A 16,593-nucleotide genomic window follows, 5' to 3' on the forward strand; every position below is an offset into this window, starting at 1 on the left:
TCATGATTATCTTGCTAAGTTAATATGTTTTCTAATGTTTTCACCTGTTAGTTAGTTCAGATACAGAGCAGGGAAACTAATGGCTAATAGGAAGGGCTTTTGACCTGTACATTCCAACATCTTTATCATCTTTGAAGATGTAGTCAGTATATCAGGCATAGAGAAAGTTTAGATGAAGATGTAGAACCTTTCTCTTATCCCTCTTTAGTAGACATATAGGCCACCAGAGCAATAGACACAGTTTGTTATCAGAGGGAAAGACACTCCCAAGAATAGAGGGGGACAAGAGAATTGAACAGGTCTAATGTACAAGAATCCCAGAGTTTCATGACCATTCATAAGTTCACTTATACAGCTTCAGCTTTATCCCACATTTGGAAATTCCCCACTTTGTTGGATGGGTTTTGTTAAATATACTCTGCCGTCAGGGATTACACACCTTCCTCTGTCCATTTGATTCTACCTTGGACTTGATGCCTCTCTCCAATTCCCCACTCTACTTCCAAAAAATTGCTTGATAGAAGCAAGGAGACTCCAATAAGTATCATATATTAAGTGAATTTTTAGCCTGAGCAAAGCAAAGAAATTTTAACACTTTGCTGTGTTCTTCAAAATATCAGTTAGTCATAGGGTGATAACTTTAGGTTCAAGACCTGATCAAAAGGTCAGAAACATTTTAGAACTTTTAAATTTGACAGATTGGTTTGTGAAAAAGCAGAAAGCCAGGGTCCTAGCTCTCTCGATTGTATATAAGCTGCCAGGATCACATCTCTGAATTACAGATGCTAGATTCTTCTGAGATATTGGAAGTGAATAGAACTCAACCTTATATTTTTTTAACATTTAAAATGATAATACAACACACCACAGTATTGGTGTATGACAACATCATTTGGGTACCACAAGGAGACCATGAATCCCCTCACCAAAGAGACAAAGCTGCTAACTCTGAAGAAATATTATCAGCTCTTTCCCCAGAGGGAGTTTGCACCAAATTTGACTGAGATGTTTCACCATGAGCATATTTGGAATATTGGCATTTCAGACACCAGTGTCTCATGCCATCCGAGTTGGAAATTGTGAAGTCCTGTCTGCTTTAGATTCAAGATCTCTGCATCATTTCCCTCAACATTGAGCACATCATCTCCCAATTCATGTTCAAGTTAAAAAGGCAAAAGCATGAAATGAAGAGGTTCTGGCAAACTGCCAAAGCCCTGCAGCAGCTGCCTGTCCAGGTGGGATTTTATGGGGCTTAAACAGAGGAAATGTCACTCAAGTGCCTGACACCATTGTCTTTTTCCAGCCGGAGGTGGGATCCTTGATGGCTCAGTGGGCATGATAGCTGCAATTAATGTGCTGGGCAGAAATGGCTCTTCCATAGCATTCATTAGTCACTTCTAAAAATACAAACCTAAATTTTATATGTGTGGACTGGGAAACATTGAAGTATGTAGAGTGTAAAATAAGGTAGCTCTTGCTGTGGTCATGATTGCTGTTTATATGACTGAATATGCCCTATTATCATCGATATTTAATAAGTCATATAAAACATTGCTTAACATGATCAGTATGTATATTTTTCACTTTGGTGCTTTTGTCTGTACATAAAAAGATTCTTCTTGTGTTGCTGACCCCTGTCAGGTGATACATGATCATGGTTTCCATAATGACTCTGTTATTTAAAGTTGAGTTTGGGTGTAGTCATATTTAAATTTCATCAGAGTAACAGAGTACCAAAAATAATCTTTCATTAGTTACTTGGTTTTAATGAGTACAATTGCTTCTAAAGTACTCTAGACTTGGGGTTTTATGAATGGATTCATTTTTTAAGATATTGATATGTTTATTTAAATTTCTTCCTAAGAAATTCATTAAAGTACAGTACTACCCAAGGTAAAGACAGCCACAGTCAATATGTGATCTTTGCTTCCTTCCTTTTTCCTATCCTCTATTTTAAAAACGTTAAAAATGCTTTCAGACAGCAAAAAAGATTATTGGAGCTGAGGAAATGGATAGTCTATAAAGATCACCTTGTGCAAGTATTAGAAACTCTGGTAATATCTTCATCGTCCATTTAAAAAAGCAAGCAGTGGGTGCAGAAGGGAGGATACTGTCAGGGGAGATGATGTGGAAAGTGACAGTGGAAAGCATTTGATATTTACATAGATCCTTCACATGCACTCACATGGGTGCGCACACACACACACACACACACACACACACACACACACACACACACACACACCACCTAACACTAACAGCAATATTAAGGATATAAAAGAAAGATAAAGCAAAGTACTACACACAGAATATCATCATATATAAAAAATTTTTGGAGCTCATACCCTATGGAGGAATACCATGCTCAGCCATGATACTGGGTGGAAGGTTCTTGGCCCTACCTCAACTTGGTGTGGCAAACTTTGTTGAATCCCCTAGGAAGGCCTTAACCTCTCTGAAGAGTGGATGGGGTGTATGAAGGGGGGAAGGTGGGAAGCTTGAGAAAGAGTAGGGATGGGGAACTGGGGTTGAAATGTAAAATATTTTAAAAATTAAAATTCTACCTTTCATAAATGAGAGAAAACATGAAAAATATCTTCGTAATTTGTGTGATTTTCTGTATTTTCTTCTACACTACATTTAGTCAGCAAAATGACATAGTAATAAGTCTTCTTGTATCTGTAATATTACTTGATTCAGTTATTTTATATATATATTCACATATATACACATTTATCAATATACTGATCCTCTGAGGATAATGTATAGTATTTATGTAATTTAAAATTAATTTATTCTGTTCTTAAAAGATAGTCTTTTTCTATGTCCATCAACACATATTTGGTAGCTCATTTGGAATATTTGCTTGAAAACAAGAAATCACTGTGGAACATCTCATTGACATTCAATAGGGAACTAGTGCTGACAGAATGTTACAATTATGAAGGTGGATGTAGGCCAAGAGAGTAAATTAAAAACAGTGTGATAGCTGTCTTAACATTTTACAAGGCAAGCAATAAGATCACGTGGTTGAGCTGACATCATAAAATCATTTGAAAGCAAGTCTGAGGTCTCCTTCAGAGATTCCCTGTTTACAACCATGCTACTTTGATGAGAGGGTTCAACTTTATATACAGAGTGCATACATACTTGTCACCTCTTTGTTACCATGTGATTTTATATCCGGCTCAAGGACAAATGGACAAACTTTCTCTGGAATTGAATTTCTACAACACATCATTTATTTGGCCACTTATCTGTATCTTGGTTTATAAACACACATATTTACAGCAAGCTTTGACACATGTTTTCATACATCTCTCTAGCAGATGTCTGTGGACAAGCAGATCCTTCTTCACACTTTGCAGGAAAACCCTTTCCATCAGTCCCTTTTTTCACTCACTAATGGATCTGGTAACTCTCAATATGTTTAAAAATTAACCACTTGTTAATGAGCACAGTTCAAAATCATTATGAAACAATTTCTATGCACTTTTCTTCTTAGTAATATATAGTCAGTACCACTGCTCCAGTGAGCCTGGGATCAGGGAAGTGCTATTCTCTCTATAAGTTAATTTATGAACATTGAAAAAGAATAATCCAAATATACAAGTCTCTCAAAAGCATACACTGTGGATAATATTAATAAAGAAATCCTTCAATTTACCCAGAATTTAAACATTTGTTTAATTACTCTTCTGAAGACATCTGAGACACAGATTCTACTTATATCCGTATTCCCCATGTGTTGTAGTATTACATTACTAAACTAATTGCACACCTTCAATGTAATTTATTATTCAGTAGTTGGTTAGAACTGTTCTATACTATGTTAAATGGCACACATTTCATGGCCACTCATCAACCATTTATTATCTGAAAGGAAATATATATATATATATATATATATATATATATATATATTTGTCAGCACTGTGCACATGGTCTTTATAAAGTATAATTAGGAAAAATATAAAATAAACATCAAAGTCAAATAAATTTGAAAGCAACTTTTTAAAATCATTTTTTATTTGAATTAGAAACAAGATTGTTTTACATGACAATCTCAGTTCCCTTCTCCCTCCCGTCCTCCCCTCCCCAATTAAAACCCTATCTATCATATATCCTTTCTTCTATTCTTCCCCTGACTCAAACTTTCTGCTCCCTCATGACCTCTGCATCCTTCCTCTTCTTCCCTTTTCATTCTCATAGCTCCTTCCCACCTCTTCCCAATTTGCTCAGGGATCTTGACCTTTTCCCCTTCTCCAGTGAACAATGTATGTCTCTCTTAGGGTCCTTGTTTACTAGCTTCTCTGGCAGTTAGGATTTTAGGCTGGTAATCCTTTATTCTCTGTCTAAAATCCACATATGACTGAGGACATATCATTTTTGTCTTTTTGTGATTGGGTTACCTTGCTCAGAATGATTTCTTTGAGTTCCATCCATTTTCCTGCAAATTTCAAGATTCCATTGTTTTTTTCCACTAAGTAGTACTCCATTGTGTTAATGTACCACATTTTCTCTATCCATTCTTTGGTAGGGGCATCTAGGCTGCTTCCAGTTTCTGCCTATTACAAATAATGCTTCTATGAACATTGTTGAACAGATGTTGTTAGCTGTGGATCCCTGTTTCTGCTTCCTTCAGCTACTGGATGAAGGCTCTACTATGGCATTTAAGGTAGTCAACAATGCCATTAGGGCATTTAAGGAAGCTTCTCCACTATGGCTTAGATTCTTAGTGGGGGTCATCCCTGTGGATCTCTGGAAATTTTCCTAGTGCCAGATTTCTCTTCAAACCTATGATGGCTCCCTCTATTAAGGTATCTCTTTTCTTAATCTCCTCTGTTCTTACCCCAACTTAGTCTTTCTGATCCCTCATGTTCTCTCCCCTCCTCTTCTCCACTTCTCTTTTTCCTACCTCCCTCTCCTCTCCCCCATGCTCCTAATTTGTTCAGGGGCTGTTGTCCCTTTCTGTTCACTGGAGGACCCTGTATATCTCCCTTACAGTCCTTTTTGTGTCCTAGCTTTTCTGGAGGTGTGGATTGTAAGCTGGTAATCCTTTTCTCTATGGTCATACCACCCTGAAAACACTCTTATCTGATCTAGGAATCGAAGCTGAGTCTGAGTCGGGTCTGGTTAGCACTTGGATGGGAGATATTTTCTTTTAACACTCAATTATTTGGTGCTAGCAGTAGCTATTTTGTAGAAGCCTGGGACATTACAAGACATCATGCAAAGCACACAGCAGTTGTCAATGATGATGATGATATAATAATATATTCATGCACATGTGCATACACACACACACACACACACACACACACACACATCCTAGAATTCTAGTAGAGGGCATGGTGGCAATTCTGCCTTACAAAGATTCAAGGGCTTTTGGGTTTAGAAGAAAGAGCAACCAACCAGTCATTTTTTGTGAACATATTCTAAAGAATTTACCAGGCAAAATTTTAAGACAACCTATAAGAAGTAGTATGAAATAACACCAGAAAGGTCACAAAGAGTGTCACACTAATTCAAAGGGAAAGAAATAAGAATTTTAAACTAAAGTAGTGATGGTATGAAATGAAGGACAGAGAGAAAAAAACAGGAATACTTTTCACTGAGGTAAGAATACAAGTTTGGCGTTATTTCCCCCTGCATGCAAGTTTCTGGAGTTGTCTGGAGAATGCGACAGTCAGAGCCTTGAGAAAGTGAATTAAGGAGTGCCATGTGTTATCTATTGTTGTGATTGCAGGCTGTCACACATCTGCTAGGTCAAGTTCAGCTCACTGAGAAGTATCCAGCTCACTGGATCAGTGGTTTCCTGACTGGTGACCTTGATACAAACTTCTGCCAACTCCAAACTACAGTGGGTACTTCAGTCTTTGCCTGAAGACTGAAAAAGTTTTAGTATCCTAATATATCCCTTCCATATTTTACAAAAAATCTTTCTATTAATAATTAATATATATGTTATATACAATAATTACATTATCTATATCTATATATAACAATAAGATTGAATTTAAATAAGGGTTTGCTTTTTACTTCTGGAAACATCTTTCAACAGGTGGTTTAAGTTAAAATTTTAACTATGTTGTTTTTACCCAGTTAATAGATGTAAAGGACATTTATTTACCAATCCTATTACCATTAATGTGTTGCTTGATATTCATATACTGAAAGTTTGAACTGTTCCAATGCCCGTTTTCTATTAACAGCACAGGAAGAAACTGTCTGTGTTTCAAGGTCATAACAAAAGTTGCTTATTTGGTCGTTAGACCTTAGCAGGAAAAGCCCTTAGTGTGTCAGTTCTGATGGGGTCAAAGCCCAAGAGTCAGGTCTTTAATCTTTCTAATGAATTTTGAATATTCTTTTTATAATGCAGTGTTTTTTCTTCAGGTCATGCAAGAGGCCATTTACATCAGGAAAACCATAATAAAGAAAGCTAAGAGGAGGTCTTTGTGCAGTCAAATGGATTTCAAGCTGAGCTAAGCATAGAGTATATAGCTTAAAGTTCACACAATTAACCTGTAATATAAATAAACAAAAAAGGGTCCAAAGTACCCAAACAAATTATAGTTTAGACCACTATTGTATAGGTTTTAGCTCTTCATTGTCAACTATGTATCCATGTATATAAAATTACAAGGTATAATCTGTAATTTGGATGTGTGAATAAAATAAGTTTGTGTGGTCTTCAAGGATGAAGAACTTAAAGCAGAACTCAATACCCACTCACAGTGCAGCTGTGTCTACCCATGAATCTGCAATCAATGCACTTGTGGAGTTGGGTCAGTGAGATCTGAGGATCTCTGCATTTTCATGGCTGATAACTCAACTGTGGATTCCGTGAAATACCTGTCTGTACCAGTCTTTCCCTTGGGCCACCAATCATCTCCCAAATCTTGAAACAGAAATTTATTATTAGTTTAGAATGCTCAACTTACCCTAGACCCATTTTTGGATAGCTCTTTTAACATAAATTAACCTGTTTCTCTTTACCTTTTGCCCTGGGGCCTACTTACTTTGTTACTTTTTATCTTGCTTTCACTGCTCTTGTACATCTGGCTGGCTGGCATCCACTAGTTTCTTATCCCAGGTGTGCCCTCCTTCTCTTTTCCTTCTTCTCCAATTCCTAGATTTCTACTCCTATTTATTCTATCTGGTAGCCCCACCTATCTTTTATCCTGCCCTAGGCAGGCAAGGTGAAACAAATGCAACATGTCTGTACTTAATTACCCAAATTTAGCATAAGTAAAAGTAACACACCTTTACAGAGTTAAAGTAATAGTCCATAAGAAAAGCAAATGCAGCAATCTTGGCCTACTTAAAATAATATTCCACAGCACATGTCTAAAAGGAATAAAAGAGAGACTGAGGGAACAAGAAAGCTTATCTCTTCTTCTACACATATATGGGCACACATATGAAGACCTGTACATACAGTGAACTTATAACACACTTAGCTTCCACAACTCTAGAGTAGGATTAAATATTTAGGAATATACACAAACATATACACCTAGAGAGGCATGTTACAATTAATGAATAGGGGCATGGAATTGAAAGAGATCTAGAAGCAATATGTGAAAGAGGGGAGGAAAGAGAAGGGGAAATCATAAAATTATAATATCAAATATAAAAGAGAAATTATTTTAAAAATCTGATATTTGCACATACTATACAATATCTTAAATAACATAGAAGCATTTAGGCTGAACATTCACTATTATTTATAAATTTATAATTTATAATAAAATAAAAATATATTATAATTTATAATTTAGGCTAATGAATGTGTTATATACTCACACATATTAACTTCTCAGTATGTCAGTAACTAATAGACATGGGTTTCTAATGCTTGGCTCATGGAAAGATCTCAAGGAGGCAATGCTGATATTACAAATAATACCAAGCACAGCACATGGTACCTGCTGGCATTGATGGCCCTCATGCTCTGTTGTGTTCTCTATTTTTACCTTTAGATTTACCATATTCACATGCTTATAGTATTCATCACTCATGGAATAGAGGTCTTAATAACATTATAGTTTTTGTTTATTGTTATTAGGGTTGTTTCGGTAATTAAAGAGAATACATAACAGAAGGTAGAGATATCTCACCCACAGTGAGTATGTAGGTCATAAAGAGGTAAATATAAAGTGAGCAGAAAAAAAAAAACCTGCTGCTTAGAAAACATTTTCATACCAGCTCTTCTCTTTTTTATTAGTTCAAATTAGAACAATCTTGTTTCACATGTCAATCCCTTCTCCCTCTCCCTCCCCTCACCCACATCCCTCCTACCCCACCCCAACCTACCCCCCACCCCACCCACCCTCCACTCCCCAGGCAGAGTAGGGCCCTCAACTGGGACTCTGCAAAGTCCACCACATCATCCTGGGCTGGGCCTAAGCCCTTCCCCATGTGTCCAAAGTAAGAGTGCATCCATTCATGTGGGATGGGCTCTCAAGGTCCCTTCTTACACCAGGTTAAAATACTAATCCACCACTAAGGACCCCCTAGAGTGCAGCCTAAGCCCTTCCCCATGTGTCCAGGGCAAGAGTGCATCCCTTCACGTGGGATGGGCTCTCAAGATCCCTTCTTACACCAGGGAAAAAATACTACTCCACCACTAGGGAACTCCTAGAGTGCAGCATACCAGCACTTCTTAGCTAGCTAGTGTTTGCACTAGGAGGTGACTGGATACTTTTACCAAGGGAGAGTTCTGTATTCAGAAACATCTGAAGAGTACTTGTTTTATATTTTATCTTAGAGAAAACTACAAACCATTGGACAAAGCTTAATTAAGTTGTGTAACTTATAATTTTCTAACTATTTAATTTGCCAGTCTCATACTAGAGTTAAACTTTTCTATTCATAGAGTTTCAAAGGCTTTTATCTCATGTACAGGATATTTGTTTCAGGACTTAGTGTTTCAGATTGGTAGATAATATATTGAAATATAAATAATAAAATGAAGTTTTAATAGAGCATCAAGTGTATGACATTTTAACAATGCAATAGGAGGCATAGTAATGTAGTTACACAGTAGAGTGATACTGAGTGTGTGCAGAGAACCACAGTAAGCTGGATGAACCACTGAGGTGTCCTAGTTTATAGACTCATAAAATAAGTATTCTGAAATTAAGGTCATATTAAATAATAATACCTTTTAAGCAAATTATTTAATATTTTATTATCACTTTACTGCTAATTATCGTGTTTTTATTATCTAATGCTTTCTTGCAATCTCAAATTTATAGTTGAAAGATAGGAAAGATTTAACATCTTTATGGGCAGGAATTAACTGGATGTCTTTCCACTTCCATGGTGTCTTGGAATCTTCTATGGGTCCCTTTGTTTTACTTTCTGTTCATCTGTTTGTCTCTCTGTTTCTCTTTTTCTTTCTTTTATCTCTTATCTCCTTTTATTTCTCTGAAGCCAATGTGTTAGATGTTTTGTTCATTTGATTAGGCTAGCCCAGAATTTCTCACAGTAGATGACACATCTCTGGATAGAAATGGATGACTGTTCTCAATCTCTTTCAAAATTGGTTGTTACTATAGTCTGTGGGTTCAGGAGATTGTGAAGAGCTAGATTCTCTGTGATGAAAGAATAGAAGTATCAGTCTAATTAATGTGGCATGAAATGATTTTGGATTCCACACATCTTGATTATTTGAATATTTTGAAGCATAAAGATAAGCACAAACATGTTTTGTTCCCCCCACATATTTAATTCATTGATATTTAGTTCTAATACATTTAAAAAAGCAAAGAGTAAATGTGCTTAAATTAAAATCGTAAAAATAGACACACAGGGGAGGGCCTAGGCCCTGCTCCAAATTGATGTGACACACCTTGATGATGGCCCTTTGGAAGTCTCACCCTCCCTTGGGAGAGGATGGGGGTGAGATGGGAGGGTCAGTGGTGGGGATGGGAGGAGGGGAGGGAGAGGGAACTGGGATTGATATGTAAAATAAGTTTGTTTCTAATTTAAATTGAAGAAAAGGAAAAATCAGAATATAACATGTTTTGTAAATACACAAAAACATACATGTACACATTTATTAATAATAGATGAAAACACAGATAGATGATCAAAAGATGATCAAAATAGTAGATAGATAGATAGATAGATAGATAGATAGATAGATAGGATAGATCCATGAATTCCTAAATGATGGAAATATCTTAGTAGAAATGCTTTCTAAGCTGATTGTTTCAATTTTCACATATCTCAAAGTGTACTTAAGCACACTCAGCTTGCATATTCTATTGCACATGTAGACTGTACATTGCTCTTTGACTAAAATCCTATATAGGGTTTCTATGAATGAATGTCAACAAGCACAGTCTAATCAGGTTAGACTAATCACTAAGCACAGAGTAATCAGGTTACTCCAGGTAACCATAGATTCCTTTAGTTTTGAGCCCAAAAGCCATGAAATAAATACAAGAAAATGTTTCCTAGCCCTCCTCATCTACAGATTTTGCCTTCTTTCAATTTTTCTAGATGTTCTCAAAGCCTTGCAACAGAACATATTGATACCCCATTGAGAGAAGCTTTTTAATAAATTTGTTGATGTATACAAATTTTCCGTTCCCCATGAAAGACTTTATATGTTGTTTATATCATTCTGTATAGTCTATTTATTTTTGTAGACCCTTCCTCAGCTGTGTGTTAGTGGTAAGTTCTACCAGAATCTTTGGGGAAAACCCTTGTTTCTATTGTTCATCACTGAAAGGTCATCATATGATCCATAACATATTAATCTAAAGGAGAAATCACCTGATAGCTCTTCTGAACTTAAGTCTGAAATGTCTTATTAATTCTTTTTATCCTTTTCTAAGTTCCTTGATTACTTTTATTTCCCAAAGGTCTTAAACTATGCTGTTACCTTTAGGATATTAGACTATGCCTACTTTGAATTCTTCACTAAACGTGTACTTCAACCTGGGCATAGTGATGTGCTTTGATCTATTTTATTTATTGAGTTGTCAATAGGAAGTTTCTTTAATGAATTATTTACTTTCCTAAAAAGCATGGATAAAAACTAATCACATAGTTTTATCTTGGATAAACAGAATTCTTGATGAATTCAATAATTTATTGAAAATCAAGTAGCAGGCCTTTAGGAAGTATGTAGAGTTCTGTTGGTGCTTCAAGATTTCTTCAGAAATATTATGCTTCCATGGTTATGAATGGTGATTTGTATATGTATCAAGAGGAAGAAATGACAGAAAATGACTAGTGAAAGATGAGGACATAATGAACTGTTTTTTTTTCTAAATCCATTCAGATAACTGGTGAGATCTGAGAAGCTCTCAGGTCACTATAGCAGATACATCCAGCAATGGGATGAGTGGGGTATGGAGCAGTTGCTTAGAATTTCAAACAGCATAATGAATTTTCTTCATTTCTTTGGACTAACATAAATGTTAGTGATAGACTTATTTAATATTTACTTTGGCCTTTGAGTGGACATTACCACGAAAAATAATAAACTTATACAATGCATATTTTATGCATATTTTCTAAGGTTTAAGAGTGTTTGTTCGTCACTTATACAAATCACAATAAGTATTCACACAGTGCAGAACTTTGTAAGCTTGATAACTTTATTCTGTTTAGGGATTATTGGTTCTGGGTTTTGACTTGTCATGTTAACACTGATTCACACCAGAGACTTTGTAAACTAGAAGTCATCAAAAAAAGCTAAGAGTCAGGAGGCGTCAGCATGCTATAGATCTAACCTTCGGAGTTAGATTGAGAGTTATGTATATGCTCCCCAATGGTAAAATTAAGCCATCTCTTCATTCAGCAGAAATTTTGCAGAATTAGAAATTAGCAAGACTAGAGTTCAAACAAGTATTCTTGGTCTTTAGAAAGAAAGTTTTGAAAACTATCAGGATGTCCTAGAAATGTCTCTATTAAACACTGATCTCTAATGTTGCTGAGTTCTCTAATTTGGAACTACTGTATAAAGATAGCATATTAATAGTTTTCCTTTATCCATCACAGCTATTCATACAAATAAGCAGACTGTTGTTCCAATACTAAATGCAGAATAAGTCTTATTAATAATATATTCTTAATATATAAACACAGAGAGCTAGTCTAAAGGGCATATGCAATGTGTGCATGTGCGCGTGCGCACACACACACACACAGTCAGTCAGTAAGACAGACTGATAGACATGGAGTAGGGGAATAATAGTAACAGAAACCTGTAATTCTATAAGAATAGAGATACAAGTTATTTGGAGTGTGCTTGAGTATATAATAATGTTTCCTCCTATTTTCCTTCTGATTTTTATCATTTCTATTATGAATGCAACTTGATGTAGCTTGTCCATCAAAGACCACAAGAGTCTGACCTCTGTCTATGTTAACTGAGAGATAGCCTTGTGAACATGGTCTCTGGGCACTTTAGTAGCTTGTAGAGTTCCTTGGTTCACAGACTCTCCTTTGCAGCAGTTCTGAATGTAGACTTGAGATTTCAGTGATAGGAGGAGCTGTGAAAAGGATCAGAGTGGGGAGGGGGGAGTCTATCTGCTTCCCAGAAAGGCTTTAGTTAATCACTTCTGATTGGCCATCTATGTGGTCCTTTACATAGGAGGACATTATCTACCTCCCCTTTTGCTTGCCTTCTGGATTCTGTGGTATGAGTTGGATTTCTTTTTGACATGTCTATCTACAACCTTAACAAGTATTCTAGGTGAAACATGCTCTTCCTTTCCATTGCTCTGCATGATTTCTAATGGGCAAATTTTGTTTCCTTACTTGGTGATTTATAATTATCTGGTTTGGTTTTGGTTCATGATCATCTTACTGGGTTTTACAGAGCAGAGTACAGATATACACACATATGCAACAATATGTATAGTAGTAAATTACCAATACGGAGTCAGGTAGAAATATAAGGGTATTTAATAGGGAAAAGCCTTACTTACAGAGCGAACCAGCCAGCCAGTGGTAGTCTGTACAGCAAGAAACAAAGAGAAACCGAAACCGAAAACGCAGTCCCCCTACTCACTCTGACCACGCCCTCACAAGCCCTCAGGTACTCTTGTAGCCAGCCCCTAAGAAGGCGTGGCTACAGCTTCCCCTACAATTCCCCTTTTAGTCTAAAAGAGGATTAAAACTTAAGAAGATAACTATCTATTTTAACTAAACCCTAAAGTCATAAACAATAGGAAGCTATTCCTAACTAGGTATATACACTATCCTAAGTGACAACAATGGGGAAAGGGGGCGTAGCATTTTCCAAGTTACTTCCTGCTGAAATGGGACGATGATAGTCATGTGGGGTCCTGTAGAAAGAAAATGTTAGTATCCAGTCCATGTTAGATGGGATTCACTTGATTGAAGATCTCGCTTGAAATCCTCAACTTGATTGAAGTCAGTACCCGAACCTCTGGCCGGAGTGTCAGCTGAAATGGAGCAAGTTGGATCCAGTGCAGTCGAGGAGCTGTGGCCCATTTTCTTTCCAGGGTGTCCAGGGATTGCTGTCAGGCAGGTCTTCATTGGCTGTGTGGGACTCAAACATAAACAGTTAGCAGAGAAATGTTTGCTTGTGTATGTACACATGCTAGGGAATGCAACCATGAGAGCATAACAATTATGAAAGGGTGTACACCTTGAGAGAAAGATCCAAGAAAAGACAAAGACAGTCCCCAAATTCTTCTTTTATTCTGTATTACATCAATTGGCTTCTTGATACAATACAGAAACACTAAAGCTTAGTTAAATAATGTGCTTGGATTTTAGAGGAGGAAAGCCAAATCCACCTCTAAGTCCAGCATTGGTTTAATTGAATAGGGACTAGGAAATAAAGAGAAATAGAGTTTTTTGAGAGACAGCTGTAAAGTTTACCGTATGGCACATTCCTTCTATTTGATGGTTATAGCTACCTTTTCTTCTTAAGTATCTACCCATGCAGTGTCTTTTGCCTTCTGAAGATGAGTTTTCCTGTGAAGATAAAAGCAAAACACTTCCCTTTCCTTTGGGAGGCTTCTATTTAGTTTATAAGATATACCTTAGTAGAATACCTGTCATTTGTCCTTGTCGAGAGGTTTTTCCTTTTCCAGTCGAATCTTGATCAACTTTGATGGTATCCAAAGTGTTTCTTCTCCTGTAGAAACCAATGCAAAACCCCTACCCCAACGTAATACATGTCCTGGTTTCCATGCAGAGGTTAGTACATCTTTGAAGTATACTGGCTGATTGAGTTCAGCAGTTTTTTCCGTAGTCCAGTGTCTTTCTGCAGCTGTTTGTCCTTTTTCATTGGCATTAAGAAAGTTTAGTGTTAATAAAGCATTATGCAACCTATGTTTGGGGGGTTTAGTCTTCCAAGCTTGTTTGTTGAGCATCTCCTTAAGTGTTCTATTAGATCGCTCAACCACTGCTTGTCCTGTAGGATTGTGTGGTATACCAGTAACATGCTTTATGTTATAATATTTGAAAAATTGTTCCAATTTCGTAGAGACATATGCTGGAGCATTGTCAGTTTTTATTTGTGCAGGTATACCCATAACTGCCATCACCTCTAGCAGGTGTATAATAACAGAATCAGCTTTTTCAGAGTTAAGAGCAGTAGCCCATTGGAACCCTGAGAATGTGTCTATGGTATGATGCACATATTTCAAATTTCCAAACTCTGCAAAGTGAAAGACATCCATCTGCCAAACCTCATTTCTCTGAATGCCCTTAGGATTACAACCTGCTGGCAATGGAGTTTGATTATAAAAGGAACAAGTAGGACAGTTTTTCACTATCTCCTTGGCTTGTTGCCAAGTGATAGAGAAGTCTTTTTTCAAACCTTTGCTATTTACATGATGTTTCTTATGAAATTCTGAGGCTTCTAGCACACTTCCAATTAATAAACGATCAATCTCATCATTGCCTTGTGCTAGTGGGCCAGGCAGACCCGTATGGGATCTGATATGTGTAATATACATAGGATTACTTCTGTTTCTGATAGTTTCCTGTAATTGTAAAAACAGAGAAGTTAATTCTGTATTATCAGGAACAAATTCTGCAGTCTCAATATGTAACACGACTCTCTCTGCATACTGAGAATCAGTAACTATATTAAGAGGTTCTGTAAAATCCTTAAGTACCATGAGAATTGCATATAATTCTGCCTTCTGTACAGATGTATATGGACTTTGAACTACTTTACTTACCTCACCTGCTTTATAACCTGCCTTACCTGATTTGTTGGCATCAGTGTAGAAGGTAAGAACTCCAGAAATGGGAGTTTGTCTTACAATACGTGGAAGAATCCAGACTGTCTTTTTTATGAATTTAATTCTGTCAGTTTTGGGATAGTTGTTGCTAATTGTTCCCAAAAAGTCAGTAAGAGCTATTTGCCAATATTCATTATCTTTCCATAAGGAAGAAATTTCTTCATTAGTTAAAGGTACTATAATTTCTGCTGGATCTTTTCCAGTCAGCTGGCGAAGTCTTAATTTACCCTTTAAAATCAAATCAGAAATCTTTTCTATATATGTCTTTAACTTTTTATTCTGTTTATGTGGCAGAAATATCCATTCCAATATAGTGTCTTCCCTCTGCATCAGAATTCCAGAAGGGTATTCTCTGGATGGCAAGATAACCAGAATACAGTCTAAATTAAGGTTTATCCGATCTACATGTGCATTCAATATTCTGTTTTCTACCCATTGTAACTCTTTTTCTGCCTCATCAGATAATATTCTAGGACTGTTTAGGTCCTTATCACCTTTAAGGGCCATTTTTAAATGCTTTAAGTCATGTCCTTCTACACCAATAATTGTCTGTAATTGAGAAATTTCCCCTAATAATTTCTGAAGAGAATTAAGAGTTTGATACCGATCTCTCCTAATTTGTACCTTTTGAGGTCTGATTCTCTGTAAGTCTATCTTGTAACCTAAATAGTTAATAGAATTTCCTCTTTGTATCTTTTCTGGTGCAATCTGTAATCCCCAACGAGGCAGAACTTCCTTCACCATTTCAAACATACATTCCAAAGTTTCCTTATTAGAATCTGATAAAAGAATATCATCCATGTAATGATAAACAAGAGATTGTGGAAATTTCTTACGAATTATTCCCAAAGGTTGCTGTACAAAGTGTTGACACAAAGTAGGGCTATTTAGCATTCCTTGTGGCAAAACCCTCCATTGATATCTCCTAACTGGCTGTGAATTATTAAGAGTTGGTACAGTAAATGCAAATTTTTCTCTATCATTTTCCTGTAACGGTATTGTGAAAAAACAGTCTTTTAGATCAATGACTATGATAGGCCATCCTTTAGGTATTAAGGAAGGTAATGGCATTCCAGGTTGCAGAGAGCCCATTGGTTGAATTACCTTATTTATAGCTCTCAGGTCTGTCAGCATTCTCCACTTACCTGACTTCTTTTTGATGACAAAGACAGGAGAATTCCAAGGACTGGTAGATTCCTCTATGTGTCCAGCATCTAGCTGTTCCTGTACTAACTTTTCTAAAGCCTCTAGCTTCTCAGAGGTCATAGGCCATTGTCCTACCCAAACTGGTTCATCTGTAAGCCACTTCAATGGCAGGGCCTTTGGCTCCTCTGAAGGT

Source organism: Cricetulus griseus, chromosome 2 (assembly GCF_003668045.3).
Source record: "Cricetulus griseus strain 17A/GY chromosome 2, alternate assembly CriGri-PICRH-1.0, whole genome shotgun sequence".
Taxonomy (NCBI): Eukaryota; Metazoa; Chordata; class Mammalia; order Rodentia; family Cricetidae; genus Cricetulus; species Cricetulus griseus.